We start from the raw sequence: 16,094 nt of genomic DNA, 5'->3' as shown, positions 1-16,094 counted from the left end.
AGACCGATGAATTGTGGGTTTATGATCAAGATTATCTATGAACTATATTTGAATCTTCTCTGAATTCTTTTATGTATGATTGGTTATCTTTGCAAGTCTCTTCGAATTATCAGTTTGGTTTGGCCTACTAGATTGATCTTTCTTGCAATGGGAGAAGGGCTTAGCTTTGGGTTCAATCTTGCGGTGTCCTTTCCCAGTGACAGTAGGGGCAGCAAGGCACGTATTGTATTGTTGCCATCGAGGATAAAAGATGGGGTTTATATCATATTGCTTGAGTTTATCCCTCTACATCATGTCATCTTGCCTAATGTGTTACTCTGTGCTTATGAACTTAATACTCTAGATGCATGCTGGATAGCGGTCGATGTGTGGAGTAATAGTAGTAGATGCAGAATCATTTCGGTCTACTTGTCACGGATGTGATGCCCATATACATGATCATGCCTAGATATTCTCATAACTATGCGCTTTTCTATCAATTGCTCGACAGTAATTTGTTCACCCACCGTAATACTTATGCTATCTTGAGAGAAGCCACTAGTGAAACCTATGGCCCCCGTGTCTATTTTCCACCATATTAATCTCCTGTCAACAAGCTATTTCTGGCGTCGTTTATTTTGCTTTCTTTACTTTTAGTCTTTATCATAAAAATACCAAAAAATTTATCTTATCATATCTATTAGATCTCACTCTCGTAAGTGACCGTGAAGGGATTGACAACCCCTTTATCGCGTTGGTTGCGAGGTTCTTATTTGTTTGTGTAGGTGCGTGGGACTCGAGCGTGGTCTCCTACTGGATTGATACCTTGGTTCTCAAAAACCAAGGGAAATAGTTACGCTACTTTACTGCATCACCCTTTCCTCTTCAAGGGAAAACCAACATAGTGCTCAAGAGGTAGCAGCGCACAAGTTAAGGGGTGCAAAAAGGGACCCCTACTTTTGTACACCGACAGGAGCCCCCGGGCCTGGGCCACATATAAGCATGGGGCGTTATTGGGCCAGGCCCAGAACAGTGCGCGGGCGCGCGGGCGGCGGAGTTTTTACCGCAGTAACTCCTTCGCCCGCTGCGCTTCCCCACGACCCGCGTTGAATGCGCGACGTGGGGGTCGTGCGTGACATGGGGCGCATGCGTGGGGCAGTTGCTGCCCTCATGCGTCACATCGTAGTAAAGAGGCGGCTCGCGCCTTCCCCATAAAAAAGAGGAAAACACAGGGCGGGGCTCATTTACTAAGTGGACTCAAGTCGCGGCCTTCAAGGTGCCCGTGCCCCACGATCACGGGGTGGAAAACGGTCGCCTCACTCGTCTCCTTGATTTCGGCTCGCTTGCCACGCGTCCCCCATGCCTCGAAGATGGTAGGTGGTAGACGCGGGGGGCACGGGCCTTAAATGACGAGGCAGGGAATCGGGTCGTCGCTAGTTGGAGCAGCGGGTCGGTCTTGATTCCCCGCGCTTCTGGTGACTGGATTGGTTAAGTGGGGCGGCCGAGCCCCGGCCCTGCCCCTTTATAACAAGGGGGGGGGGGGTTGGAGCCTCCCCAATCTTTCATCATTCATCTCCTTCCACCTTGGCTCCTTCCTTCCTTCTGCTATGGCGAGAGGGCGCGCCGGCACTCCGATGGCGGTGACAAGGGTCTTTGCTCGACAGCGCGCCCCTCCTTCCCAAGAGCTTGTGGCAGCGGAGCCGGCCGTGAGAGCAAGGGGGAGGGGGCGAGGCCGAGGTCGCTGTGGCGCTCGGGGAAGAGGAGGACGGGGCGGTGCACTGGCCTCGCCTCCGCCAGCGTCCCCTCCCCCAATGGAGGGCCACGTCGGAGACCAGCCCCGCGAGTACGTCATCAGGCTGCACTGGCCAGTGCGCCGTCGTCTTCGTCTCCCTGCTCCGTTTGCTCGGGAGATGGAGCTCAACCCGCCACTGGCTCTGAGGTTGCACATGAGGGGCTGCGGGAATGGCAGCATGTGGGTCGATGTCGACTTCCCCGCCCCTCATGTCATGTATCTTCGTCACGGATGGAAGACCTTCGCTCGTGCCCACAGCCTGTCGGAGGGGCTCGTTCTCCACTTCAAATTAATGGAGAACGGCCTACTCTCCATCAAGATCTTTGGGCACTTGGGAACTCACCTAAGGTGTTGTGTGGAGAGCTCCTCCGATGATGAAGACTCCTCCTCAAGTGGGAGTGACGGGGAGGATAGCGACAGCGACGACGAGGGCGTCAAGCGGGAGAACGCTGACTCCGACTGACCGCGTCGCCCTCCTCCCTTGGCCACGCGCCCTGATACGTCTCCAACGTATCTATAATTTTTTATTGTTCCATGCTATTATATTATCTGTTTTGGATGTTTATGGGCTTTATTAAATACTTTTATATTATTTTTGGGACTAACCTATTAACCCAGAGCCCAGTGCCAGTTCTATTTTTTCCCTTGTTTCAGTGTTTCGAAGAAAAGGAATATCAACGGAGTCCAAACGGAGTGAAACCTTCGGCAGAGTTATTTTGGAAAGAAAGCAATCCAAGAGACTTGGAGTGCACGTCAGGGGATCAACGAGGAAGGCACGAGGCAGGGGGCGCGCCCTCAACCCTCGTGGGCCCCTCGTGGCTCCCCTGACCGACTTCTTTCACCTATATATATCCATATACCCTAAAACCATCGGGGAACAGAATAGATCGGGAGTTCCGCCACCGCAAGCCTCTGTAGCCACCAAAAACCAATCTAGACCCGTTCCGGCACCCTGCCGGAGGGGGGAATCCCTCACAGGTGGCCATCTTCATCATCCTGGCAATCTCCATGACGAGGAGGGAGTAGTTCACCCTCGGGGTTGAGGGTATGTACGAGTAGCTATGTGTTTGATCTCTCTCTCTCATGTTCTTGATTCGACACGATCTTGATGTATTGCGAGCTTTGCTATTATAGTTGGATATTATGATGTTTCTCCCCCTCTACTCTCTTGTAATGGATTGAGTTTTCCCTTTGAGGTTATCTTATCGGATTGAGTCTTTAAGGATTTGAGAACACTTGATGTATGTCTTGCATGTGCTTATCTGTGGTAACAATGGGATATTCACATGATCTACTTGATGTATCTTTTCGTGATCAACTTGCGGGTTCCGTAAGATCGTGAACTTATGCATAGGGGTTGGCACACGTTTTCGTCTTGACTCTCCGGTAGAAACTTTGGGGCACTCTTTGAAGTTCTTTGTGTTGGTTGAATAGATGAATATAAGATTGTGTGATGCATATCGTATAATCATACCCACGGATACTTGAGGTGACATTGGAGTATCTAGGTGACATTAGGGTTTTGGTTGATATGTGTCTTAAGGTGTTATTCTAGTATGAACTCTTGAATAGATCGATCCGAAAGAATAACTTTGTGGTGGTTTCGTACCCTACAATAATCTCTTCGTTTGTTCTCCACTATTAGTGACTTTGGAGTGACTCTTTGTTGCATGTTGAGGGATAGTTATATGATCCAATTATGTTATTATTGTTGAGAGAACTTGCACTAGTGAAAGTATGAACCCTAGGCCTTGTTTCCTAGCATTGCAATACCGTTTACGCTCACTTTTATCGCTTGCTACCTTGCTGTTTTTATATTTTCAGATTACAAAAAACATATATCTACCATCCATATTGCACTTGTATCACCATCTCTTCGCCGAACTAGTGCACCTATACAATTTGTATTTTGTGTGTTGGGGACACAAGAGACTCTCTGTTATTTGGTTGCAGGGTTGCTTGAGAGAGACCATCTTCATCCTACGCCTCCCACGGATTGATAAACCTTAGGTCATCCACTTGAGGGAAATTTGCTACTGTCCTACAAACCTCTGCACTTGGAGGCCCAACAACATCTACAAGAAGAAGGTTGCGTAGTAGACATCAAGCTCTTTTCTGGCGCCGTTGCCGGGGAGGTTAGTGCTTGAAGGTATATCTTTAGATCTTGCAATCAAATCTTTTAATTTCTTTTTTTAGCACTAGTTTAGTTTATAAAAGAAAACTACAAAAAAAAATGGAATTGAGTTTGTCTCATACGCTTCATCTTTTTAATATCTTTCGTAAGTATGATGAAAAGGAAAATTGTGCTCAAGTGCTAGAAGAAGAAGTCTATAAAATGTTTGGCACTAAATCTTTGAATGATGAGCATGATTGCAATGTTGTTAGTATGAACTCTTTGAATATCCATAGTACTAATGATGATTGCACTAGTTATGATGAAAATGTCTCCTATAAACATGTCAATTTTTGTGGAGTGCATTGGGTTTGCAAGTACACACCAAATAGGGAAGATAGATATTGCAAGAAGCATAAGCATTTAGAAACTAAATTGTTGCAAGAAAGGCTAGATGTTTGTGCTGAAATTTTAAATTTTCTTAGCCGTACTTGTGAACTTTGCAATGAACGGGGTCATTTAACTATCCGATGCAAATTGTTTCATGATCTAATCGTGTCCAAAAATTGTGATGACTTGATTTCCCTTGCACATTATAATGAACTTAGTTTGCTTATGGGTTACGAAGAAATGAAACGTATAACTAAGCATCTTCCAGAATTTGTCCGGTATAAACTTCTTGATTTTGATCTAGAGAAAATTTATATGTATTGTGCGGTGAATTGCATTGAAAATCCTTATATTGCCAATTACATAAAGACAAGAAAACAAATAGAAGATAAAGAGAATACTAATGAAAGGGAAGAGACTTCCCAATATCCTCCTATTATTTCTTATGATGAATCAGGTAACGAGGAGGAGCCTTCTATTCAACCAATCTCATTAATAAGGAGCTCCAAAAAGAGGATTGAACCCACACATGATGTGGGGAAGAAGAAGAAAAGAAAAAGGAAGAGAGGTAAAAAGATATCTCTCCCAAATAATGTTGCTCCTATTATTGTTGTGCCTCATGAAAATGAATCAAAAATAATTGTGGAAGATGATGCACTTGATGATGATCTCGTTATGCCTATTGCTTGTTGTGATGATTATGATTGGGAAGATAATGATACTTCTTATGATCTTGAAAACCTTTTTGGCACTTGCTTGGAAGAATATGATAATAATGTTTGCTATACTATTGGTGCTATCCATACTATTAAGGATGAGAGTGATTATGCTTATGATATGAAAAGGCCCAAGCTTGGGGATGCTATGTTTGATGATGTTTTTGAGAATATATTTGCTGCAATTAATGTTTGTCCCAAGCTTGGGGATTCTACGCTTAATGAAGATGATATTTTTAGTCTCCCAAGTTTTGATATGCAAATTATATTGATGAAAGTGGGTTTGGAAGAGTGTCAACTTTAGGAAGTAATGACCCCACTATTTTGGAGGATGTTGAATCTTATTATGATAAATATGAAAGTGGATTTGGAGAGGTCATGACTTTATTTAGTGATGATTCCACTATCTTGGAAGAGGTTTCAATCGATTATGATGAGAACAAAGTTGCTACTTATGATTATTATTGTGATGATATGTATGCTATAAAAAGTAGTGATGATTATATTTATAAAACTTGTCATGATTATGATTACCCTTTTTCTGAACTTTATTCTTTCAATGTGGAAACAATTTATAGTATTCGAGTTTCTTATGACACTCCCACTATTATTCATGAGAAGAAATTTGCTTATGTGGAGAGTAATAAAAATTCTATGCTTGTAGATCATGAAAAGAATGCTTTATGTGATGGTTATATTGTTTAATTCATTCATGATGCTACTGAAAATTATTATGAGGGAGGAATATATGCTTGTAGGAATTGCAATAATATCAAGTTTCCTCTCTATGTGCTTAAAGTTTTGAAGTTATGCTTGTTTTGCCTTCCTATGCTAGTTGATTATTGTTCCCATAAGTTGTTTGCTCACAAAATCTCTATGCATAGGAAGTGGGTTAGACTTAAATGTGCTAGTCATATTCTTCATGATGCCGTCTTTATGTTTCAATTCTTATCTTTTATGTGAGCATCATTGAAATCATCATGCCTAGCTAGGGGCGTTAAACGTTAGCGCTTGTTGGGAGGCAACCAAATTTTATTTTAGTTTCTTGATTTTTGGTTCTGCTTAGGAATAAATAATCCATCTAGCTTCTGTTTAGATGTGGTTTTATGTTTTAATTAGTGTTTGTGCCCACTTAAACCTATAGGATCTTCTTGGATGATAGTTATTTGATCTTGCTGAAAATTCCAGAAACTTTCTGTTCACGAAAACAATTGTTAAAAATTACCAGAACGTGATATGATAATGATTCCAATTGCAGAAGATCAATAAACAAATTATGTAGGCCGTACTATTTTGGAAGAATTTTTAGAGTTCCAGAAGTTTGCGTTAGTTACAGATTACTACAGACTGTTCTGTTTTTGACAGATTCTGTTTTTAGTGTGTTGTTTGCTTATTTTGATGAATCTATGGCTAGTAAAAGAGTTTATAAACCATAGAGAAGTTGGAATACAGTAAGTTTAACACCAATATAAATAAAGAATGAGTTCATTACAGTACCATGAAGTGGTGTTTTGTTTTCTTTCGCTAACGGAGCTCACGAGATTTTCTGTTAAGTTTTGTGTTGTGAAGTTTTCAAGTTTTGGGTAAAGAATCGATGGACTATGGAATAAGGAGTGGCAAGAGCCTAAGCTTGGGGATGCCCAAGGCACCCCAAGGTAAATCCAAGGACACCAAAAAGCCAAAGCTTGGGGATGCCCCAGAAGGCATCTCCTCTTGTTTTGCTTGCTGTTTGAATAAAATACCAAGATCTGAAATTCTTAAATGTTAGAGAGTCTTCACATAGTTACATAATTATTCGACTACTCATTAATCTTCACTTATATCTTTCGGAGTAGTTTGTCATTCGCTCTAGTGCTTCACTTATATCCTTTTAGAGCACGACGGTAGTAGTATTTTAGAGAAATTATTGATCTCTCATGCTTCACTTATATTATTTTGAGAGTCTTAAACAACATGGTAATTTGCTTTAATTGTGAAATTAATATCCCATATTGAGTTCATTGAATATCATGAGAAGTTAGATACTTGATAAGTGTTTTGAGATATAAAGGTGGTAATATCATAGTTGTGCTAGTTGAGTAATTGTGAAATTGAGAAATACTTGTGTTGGAGTTTGTGATTCCCGTAGCATGCACGTATGGTGAACCGTTATGTAATGAAGTCGGAGCATGAGGTATTTGTTGATTGTCATCCTTTGTGTGGCGGTCGGGATCGCGCGATGGTTAACTCCTACCAACACTTCCCCTAGGAGCATGCGTAGTAGTACTTTGCTTCGAGGGCTAATAAATTTTTGCAATAAGTATATGAGTTCTTTATGACTAATGTGAGTCCATGGATTATACACACACTTACCTTTCCGCAATTTTCTAGCCTCTTCGGTACCGTCCATTGCCCTTTCTCACCTTGAGAGTTGGTGCAAACTTCGCCGGTGCATCCAAATTAACCCCGTGATATGATACGCTCTATCACACATAAGCCTCCTTATATCTTCCTCAAAACAGCCACCATACCTACCTATTATGGCATTTCCATAGCCATTCCGAGATATATTGCCATGCAACTCTCCACCGTTTCGTTTATCATGACATGCTCCATCATTGTCATATTGCTTTGCATGATCATGTAGTTGACATTGTATTTGTGGCAAAGCCACCATTCATAATTCTTTCATACATGTCGCTCTTGATTCATTGCATATCCCGGTACACCGCCGGAGGCATCCACATAGAGTCATATTTTGTTCTAAGTATTGAGTTGTAATTCATGAGTTGTAAGTAAATAAAAGTGTGATGATCATCATTATTAGAGCATTGTCCCAAGTGAGGAAAGGATGATGGAGAATATGATTCCCCCACAAGTCGGGATGAGACTCCGGACTAAAAAAAGAGGCCATAAAAAAAGAAAGAGAAAAGGCCCAAATAAAAAATATATAAAAAATAAATAAATAAATGAGAGAAAAAGAGAGAAGGGACAATGCTACTATCCTTTTACCACACTTGTGCTTCAAAGTATCACCATGATCTTCATGATAGTGAGTCTCCTATGTTGTCACTTTCATTTACTAGTGGGAATCTTTCATTATGGAACTTGGCTTGTATATTCCAATGATGGGCTTCCTCAAATTGCCCTAGGTCTTCGTGAGTGAGCGAGTTGGATGCACACCCACTTAGTTTCTTTTGTTGAGCTTTCATACACTTATAGCTCTAGTGCATCCGTTGCATGGCAATCCCTACTCACTCACATTGACATCAATTGATGGGCATCTCCATAGCCCGTTGATTAGCCTCGTTGATGTGAGACATTCTCCTTTTTTTGTCTTCCCACATAACCCCTATCATTATACCTTATTCCACCATAGTGCTACATCCATGGCTTGCGCTCATGTATTGCGTAAGTTGAAAAGGCTGAAGCGCGTTAAAAAGTATGAACCAATTGCTTGGCTAAAACCGGGGTTGTACATGATATGAATATTTTGTGTGGGGAAGATGGAGCATAGCCAGACTATATGATTTTGTAGGGATAACTTGCTTTGGCTATGTTATTTTGATAAGACATAATTGCTTGGTTAGCATGCTTGAAGTATTATTGTTTTTATGTCAACATCAAACTTTTATCTTGAATCTTTCGGATCTAAATATTCATGCCACAATAAAAAGATTTACATTGAGAATTATGCTAAGAAGCATTCCACATCAAAAATTCTGTTTTTATCATTTACCTACTCGAGGACGAGCAGGAATTAAGCTTGGGGATGCTGATACGTCTCCAACGTATCTATAATTTTTTATTGTTCCATGCTATTATATTATCTGTTTTGGCTGTTTATGGGCTTTATTAAACACTTTAATATGATTTTTGGGACTAACCTATTAACCTAGAGCCCAGTGCCAGTTCCTGTTTTTTCCCTTGTTTCAGTGTTTCGAAGAAAAGGAATATCAAATGGAGTCCAAATGGAATGAAACCATCAGGAGAGTTATTTTTGGAAAGAAAGCCATCCAGGAGACTTGGAGTGCACGTTAGGGGATCAACGAGGAAGGCACGAGGCAGGGGGGCGCGCCCACCCCCCTGGGAGCGCCCTCCACCCTCGTGGGCCCCTCGTGGCTCCCCTGACCGACTTCTTTCGCCTATATCCATATACCCTAAAACCATCGGGGAACAGAATAGATCGGGAGTTCCGCCGCCGCAAGCCTCTGTAGCCACCGAAAACCAATCTAGACCTGTTCCGGCACCCTGCCAGAGGGGGGAATCCCTCACCGGTGGCCATCTTCATCATCCCGTCACTCTCCATGATGAGGAGGGACTAGCTCACCCTCGGGGCTGAGGGTATGTACGAGTAGCTATGTGTTTGATATCTCTCTCTCGTGTTCTTGATTCGGCATGATCTTGATGTATCGCGAGCTTTGCTATTATAGTTGGATCTTATGATGTTTCTCCCCCTCTACTCTCTTGTAATGGATTGAGATTTCCCTTTGAGGTTATCTTATTGGATTGAGTCTTTAAGGATTTGAGAACACTTGATGTATGTCTTGCATGTGCTTATTTGTGGTAACAATGGGATATTCACGTGATCTACTTGATGTATGTTTTGGTGATCAACTTGCGGGTTCCGTAACATCGTGAACTTATGCATAGGGGTTGGCACACGTTTTCGTCTTGACTCTCCGGTAGAAACTTTGGGGCACTCTTTGAAGTTCTTTGTGTTGGTTGAATAGATGAATCTGAGATTGTGTGATGCATATCATATAATCATTCCCACGGATACTTGAGGTGACATTGGAGTATCTAGGTGACATTAGGGTTTTGGTTGATATGTGTCTTAAGGTGTTATTCTAGTACGAACTCTTGAATAGATCGATCCAAAAGAATAACTTTGAGGTGGTTTTGTACCCTACAATAATCTCTTCGTTTGTTCTCCGCTATTAGTGACTTTGGAGTGACTCTTTGTTGCATGTTGAGGGATAGTTATATGATCCAATTATGTTATTATTGTTGAGAGAAATTGTACTAGTTAAAGTATGAACCCTAGTCCTTGTTTCCTAGCATTGCAATACCGTTTACGCTCACTTTTATCGCTTGCTACCTTGCTGTTTTTATATTTTCAGATTACAAAAAACCTATATCTACCATCCATATTGCACTTGTATCACCATCTCTTCGCCGAACTAGTGCACCTATACAATTTACCATTGTATTGGGTGTGTTGGGGACACAAGACACTCTCTGTTATTTGGTTGCAGGGTTGCTTGAGAGAGACCATCTTCATCCTACGCCTCCCACGGATTGATAAACCTTAGGTCATCCAGTTGAGGGAAATTTTCTACTGTCCTACAAACCTCTGCACTTGGAGGCCCAACAACATCTACAAGAAGAAGGTTGTGTAGTAGACATCACGCCCTGCCGAGGCCCTTCCTCGTCAAGCTCACCATCGGCGTCCCCCGTCGCCTCCTTTTTGCCTTCACCTGCCGCACCTGGGAGGAAAGGGGAAAGAACGGGGATCACGGGGCACTTATCTTTTTTAGTCTCTAAGCCTGCAGGCACTTGTTAGATTTCAACCTTGTAACCCCCTTGCTTATGTTGGCATTTCATGCGAACTATACTTGTCTGGAACGTATTAATGAAAAAGTGTGTTTGCCGGGTTTTTTGTGCGTGAGCGAGGCCCATGCCAAGGAATGAATCCTCGTTATTTTTAAGATAAATATTGTCGCCCGGCAATAGGTCTTGCCGTCCCCTCTCTTCATTCCCGACCATTCTCACGCCCTCGGCGGAGGCAGGGGCGAAGTAGGGTTAGGCCCTTCGTTTGCTTCCTTGTCACCGCACTACAACCAAGTTCCGGCCCAGGGAAAAGTTCTTGGGCACAGGAAAGGGGGAGCACAGTGGCCCAGGAATAAACGAGGCTTCATATGTCCCAATTCTACACGGAAATGCATAACAGGGGAAAAAGGACTTATCTGGACCTGCAGCCCCCGGCAACCTTGGCTTGCCGTGGCCGGGTGCTTGAATCTGCGGTCCCCCGGCAATGGCTTGCCGGGGTCAGGGATGTCGATCCGTCTCCCTGCCCTTAAATGGCTTAGTAGTAACGCCTATGCAGCATGCGAACCAAAGAAAAGACTGGAAAGGACGGAAAGGCACACACCTGACCCCTATGCTAGGGGTTAGTTGCCGCTGGGCACTATCAACCCTACCAAAGAGAGAGACTTAACCTAGCATGCATGCTAAAACTTAGGGCGCCAGCGCTTCATTTATTTATGCTCAGGGTCTGCGCTTGGCATTGTACAAAGGGTTACATGCCTTGTCGGCAAGGCTTGTACAAAAGGTGGCTTGCTGGGAGGCCCGGCAAACGCGCCTTATGGGTAAAACTTACGAAGATGTTCGATGTTCCAGGAGTTGCTCACTTGGATACCATCTTCGGTCTCCAGGCGAACTGCGCCGGGCCTGGTGACTCGTATTACCCGATAAGGGCCTTCCCACTTCGGCGTCAACTTGTTGGAACTCTTGGCCGACTGAACGTGCCGAAGAACAAGGTTGCCTTGCTCAAGACTCCAGACATGAACCTTGCGGCTATGGTAGCGGTGCAAGGCTCGCTAGTAGTGTGCAGCTCGCACAGCCGCCCGAAGACGATCTTCCTCGAGGAGCGTCGCGTCATCTTGCCGCAACTGCTCTTGCTCAAGCTCGTCATAAGCGAGCACTCGAGGCGACCCATATGTGAGTTCCGTGGGGAGAACTGCTTCTGCCCCGTATACCAGGGCAAAGGGTGTCTGGCCGGTGGCTCGATTTGGCGTCGTTCTGATCGACCAAAGAATCACCGGCAACTCATCAATCCAGTGCCTTCCACACTTGTGCAGCCTGTCAAAAGTCTTTGTCCTCAGGCCTCACAGTACTTCAGCATTTGCCCTCTCCGCCTGGCCGTTTCTCCGTGGGTGTGCCACCGAAATGAAATAGACCTTGCTACCGAGGTCCTGGATGTATTGCATGAAGGTGTGGCTTGTGAACTGCGTGCCGTTGTCGATGATGACCCTGTTCGGTACACCAAAACGGCAAACTAGCCCCTTGAAGAACTTGACGGCTGATTGTGCTGTCACCTTCCTCACTGCCTCCACTTCGGGCCACTTTGTGAACTTGTCGATTGCAACGTACAAGTACTCAAAGCCCTCGACAGCACGGGGGAAGGGGCCCAGTATGTCGAGCCCCCAGACCGAAAATGGCCAGGAGAGAGGGATTGTTTGAAGGGCTTGAGCTGGTTGATGAAGCTTCTTCGAATGGAACTGGCATGCTTCACACTTGGTTACTAGCGCAGTTGCATCCTGGAGGGCTGTGGACCAGAAGAAACCTTGCTGGAATGCCTTGTCGGCAAGGGCCCTTGACCCTATGTGCGAGCCACACATACCTCCATGTATGTCCGCCAACAGCTGTAGTCCGTCCTCTCGAGGAATGCATTTCAGCCTGACCCCGTTCGGCCTCCTTCTGTACAGGGTATCATCCATGAACTGGTACATGTTGGACCGATGGGCTACTTTCTCTGCTTCTTCCTGCTCCTCGGGGAGCTCTCCTGTTTGGAGGAAACGGGCGGTGGGTTGCGCCCATGCCGAAGCCTGGGGCTCGACGGCAAGGACCAAAGGCACATCTTCGGCCGCAGGGGCATCCGCCTCTACGGTCAGGGCATGGGGCCCCGTCGGAGGTAGTTGCCCCTCGGCAAGTTTAGGGTACCCGGCAACCTCCTTGCCGGCGGCTCTTGGGAGCTCAGTGGGAAGGTACTTGCCGGGGCTTGTCTTCCTTCGCTTATTCTGCCTGGTTGATGGCTCTATGGATGGTTGTATTAGCCGAAGCACAAAGGTACCTGGTTCCACAGGCAACATGAGGGCAGCGTGTTTCGACAGGTCGTCGGCAATGCTGTTCTCCGCTCGGGGAACATGTTCTGCCTGTAGGCCGTCGAAACATTCTTCCAACTTCCTCACTTCATTCACGCAGGCCTCCATCAACGGGCTCTGGTAATCCTTGTTGACTTGCTTGACGACAAGCTGCGAATCACCTCTGATGATGAGTTTCTTGATTCCAAGGTCTGCCGCGATCCTGAGACCGGCAAGCAACCCCTCGTACTCCGTCGTATTGTTCGTTGATTTTTCCCGGGGGAAGTGCATCTGGATTACGTACTTGAGGTGCTCTCCGGTGGGTGCGACGAGTAGCACGCCAGCACCAGCACCTTGGAGTGAGAAAGCTCCGTCAAAGTACATAATTTGCTCACTGCTCGTCTCCTTGCCGGGAAGGGTGGTCTCTTGGATCTCCTCGTCGGGCTTTGCGGTCCACTCTTCTATGAACTCTGCCAAAGCTCGGCTCTTGATCGTTGAAGTGCTTTCAAACCCGAGGCGAAAGCTCGACAGCTCCATTGCCCACTCCACAATCCTCCCTGTCGCATCTGGGTTGTGCAAAATCCGTTGCAAGGGGAGGCGAGTGACGACGGTGATCTCGTGTGCTTGGAAATAGTGGCGCAGCTTTCTTGAGGCCATGAGAAGGCCGAAAAGCAGCTTTTGCATTCCAGAATATCTTGACCTAGCCCCCTGCAAGAGGGAGCTGACAAAATACACTGGGTGCTGCACCATCTTCTTCTTCTGTTCCACTTCGCCCATCCGCCCAGGCTCTGCCTTGCCGGGTTCGGGCCTTTTCGGGGGTTCTGGCTTGCCGGCGTCAGGCTCTGCCAGGGAAGCCACCGGCTCACCGTCCGATGGCCCTGCTGCAATTGCTGCTTCTCCCTCAAGTTCCCTCTATGCCACCAGCGCAGCACTGACCACTTGATTCATTGCTGCTAAGTACAACAGCAATGGCTCCCGTGGTTTAGGCGCGACTAGTATTGGCGTCGAGGAGAGGTACCTCTTCAAATCTTGCAGTGTTGCCTCTGCCTCCGGAGTCCATTTTACTGGACCCACCTTTTTCGGAACATTGAAAAAGGGGAGGGCACACTCAGCAGATTTGGAGCTGAACCTACTCAGGGCAGCAACGCAGCCGGCGAGCCTACGGACGTCCTTGACCCGTTTCGGCGCCTCAATCTGCTCGATCGCTTTGATCTTGTTAGGATTTGCTTCGATTCCACGTTGAGACACAAAGAACCCGAGAAGTTTGCCGGAGAAGACACCGAACACGCACTTCTCTGGGTTGATCTTGAGGTTGATCTTGCGCAGGTTTGCGAATGTTTCTTCTAAATCTTGCACGAGCGTGGCCCTGTCCTTGGTTTTGACCACTATGTCATCCATATAAGCTTCCATATTTCTATGCAACTGGGGCTCAAAACCAATCTGGACTGCTCGGGCAAAAGTCGACCCAGCGCTCTTCACCCGAAAGGCATTCGTACAAAACAATACGTACCACATGGGGTGATGAACGTGGTCTTCTCTTCGTCTTCCTTCATCATGAAGATCTGGTGGTACCCCGAATAGGCATCAAGGAATGACAGCAGGTCACACCCGGCGATGGAGTCTACAATCTGGTCAATGCGTGGCAGAGGGAAAGGATCCTTTGGACAGGCTTTATTGATGTCTGTGTAGTCAATACATAGCCTCCATTTCCCGTTTTCCTTACGCACCACCACCGGATTGGCCAACCATGTAGGGTGGAGTACTCCTCTTACCAGGCCCGCCGCCTCCAACTTCCTGATCTCTTTAATGATGAACTCTTGTCGCTCCAAAGCTTGCTTCCTGACCTTCTACTTGACAGGCCGCGCGTGAGGACAGACAGCAAGATGGTGCTCAATCACCTCCCTGGGAACGCCGGGGATGTCAGATGCCTGCCAAGCAAATACATCGACATTCGCCCGCAGGAAGGCGACGAGCGGGCTTTCCTATTTGCTGTCGAGGGTGGAGCTTATAGTGAAAGCTCCGCCCGTGTCGTCCTCCTTAACGAACACCTTCTTGGTTTATGGTGGTGTAGCCTTGGACTTTTTGCTCTTGCTGGTGGAGCTCTCTGGCACGTCCTCAACGGGAGCACAGCACTCCGAAGAGGTGCGCTTGCCGGGGTGGGTGCAGGAGATCTTGCCGGAAGAGGTCTTGGAAGGAGTCTTGCCAGAAGAAGTCTTGTCGGCCTTCTTCCTCCCTGGAGCTTCAGCAGCAGGAGCAAGTGCCCTGGCGGCAATTGCTACAGCTGCCTCTCGGTAGAGTTGGTCGGCGTAGATGAGCGCATCTTTCTTGTCAGAGGGGACAGTGATGATGGTCAGTGGCCCCGGCATCTTCAACGTGTTGTAGGCGTAGTGGGACGCCGCCATGAACTCGGCCAGCACTGGGCGGCCAAGGATCCCATTGTATGGCAAGGGGATCTCGGCGACATCGAAGACGATCTTTTTCGTCCTATAGTTCAGCTCGCCCCCAAACGTAATGGGCAGCGTGATTTTACCCTTAGGCTGGCTCCTTCCCGGATTGACCCCTTGAAACGTGCTCGTCTCTTCGAGGTCTCCATCAGGAATCTGCAACTTCTTGATCACAGCAGGCGAGATCAAATTCAGATCGGCCCCACCGTCAACCAGCACTTTGGTCACCTTGAGGTTGCGTATTGTTGGCAAAACCAACAATGGAAAACACCCGACCGCAGTTGTGCGGTCAGGGTGATCCTCGGTGTCAAAAACGATGGGCGTGTGGGACCACTTCAGCGGCTTCTAAGCATTGAACGACGGCTCCGCCGTAGTGACCTCACACGCCCACTGCTTCAGGTGGCGGTGTGAGGTATGCAACGAGGCGCCACCGTCGACGCACATAGCCTCTGTAGCCTTCTGGAACTCGTGCTCGCCGGACTCGTCGTCCTCGTCGTGATCATCATCCTCCTCTTTCTTGTCACGGCCCCGAGCGGGCCTCTCTTGTTGGTTATCTTTGCCGCGGCGACCCCCTTGGCCGCCACGCTTCTTGCCGGATCCCTCAGCACCATCTGGAGCCTTCTCCTTGTCTCGCCTTTCATATTCAGCCTTCTACTTTTCTGCAAGCAGCTCAACTTGTCGGCAGTTCTGGAGGTCATGGCCCTTGGTGCGGTGGATCTTGCAGTACTGCTTGTCGGAGCCTCCTGGCTTGCCGGCGGCCGCCAGGGCCAAGCAGGCGGCACACCTGGCAACCTCCTTGCCGGGGTCATCAGCCTT

Source organism: Aegilops tauschii, chromosome 7, assembly GCF_002575655.3.
Source record: "Aegilops tauschii subsp. strangulata cultivar AL8/78 chromosome 7, Aet v6.0, whole genome shotgun sequence".
Lineage (NCBI taxonomy): Eukaryota > Viridiplantae > Streptophyta > Magnoliopsida > Poales > Poaceae > Aegilops > Aegilops tauschii.
This window is presented reverse-complemented; position numbering follows the sequence as displayed.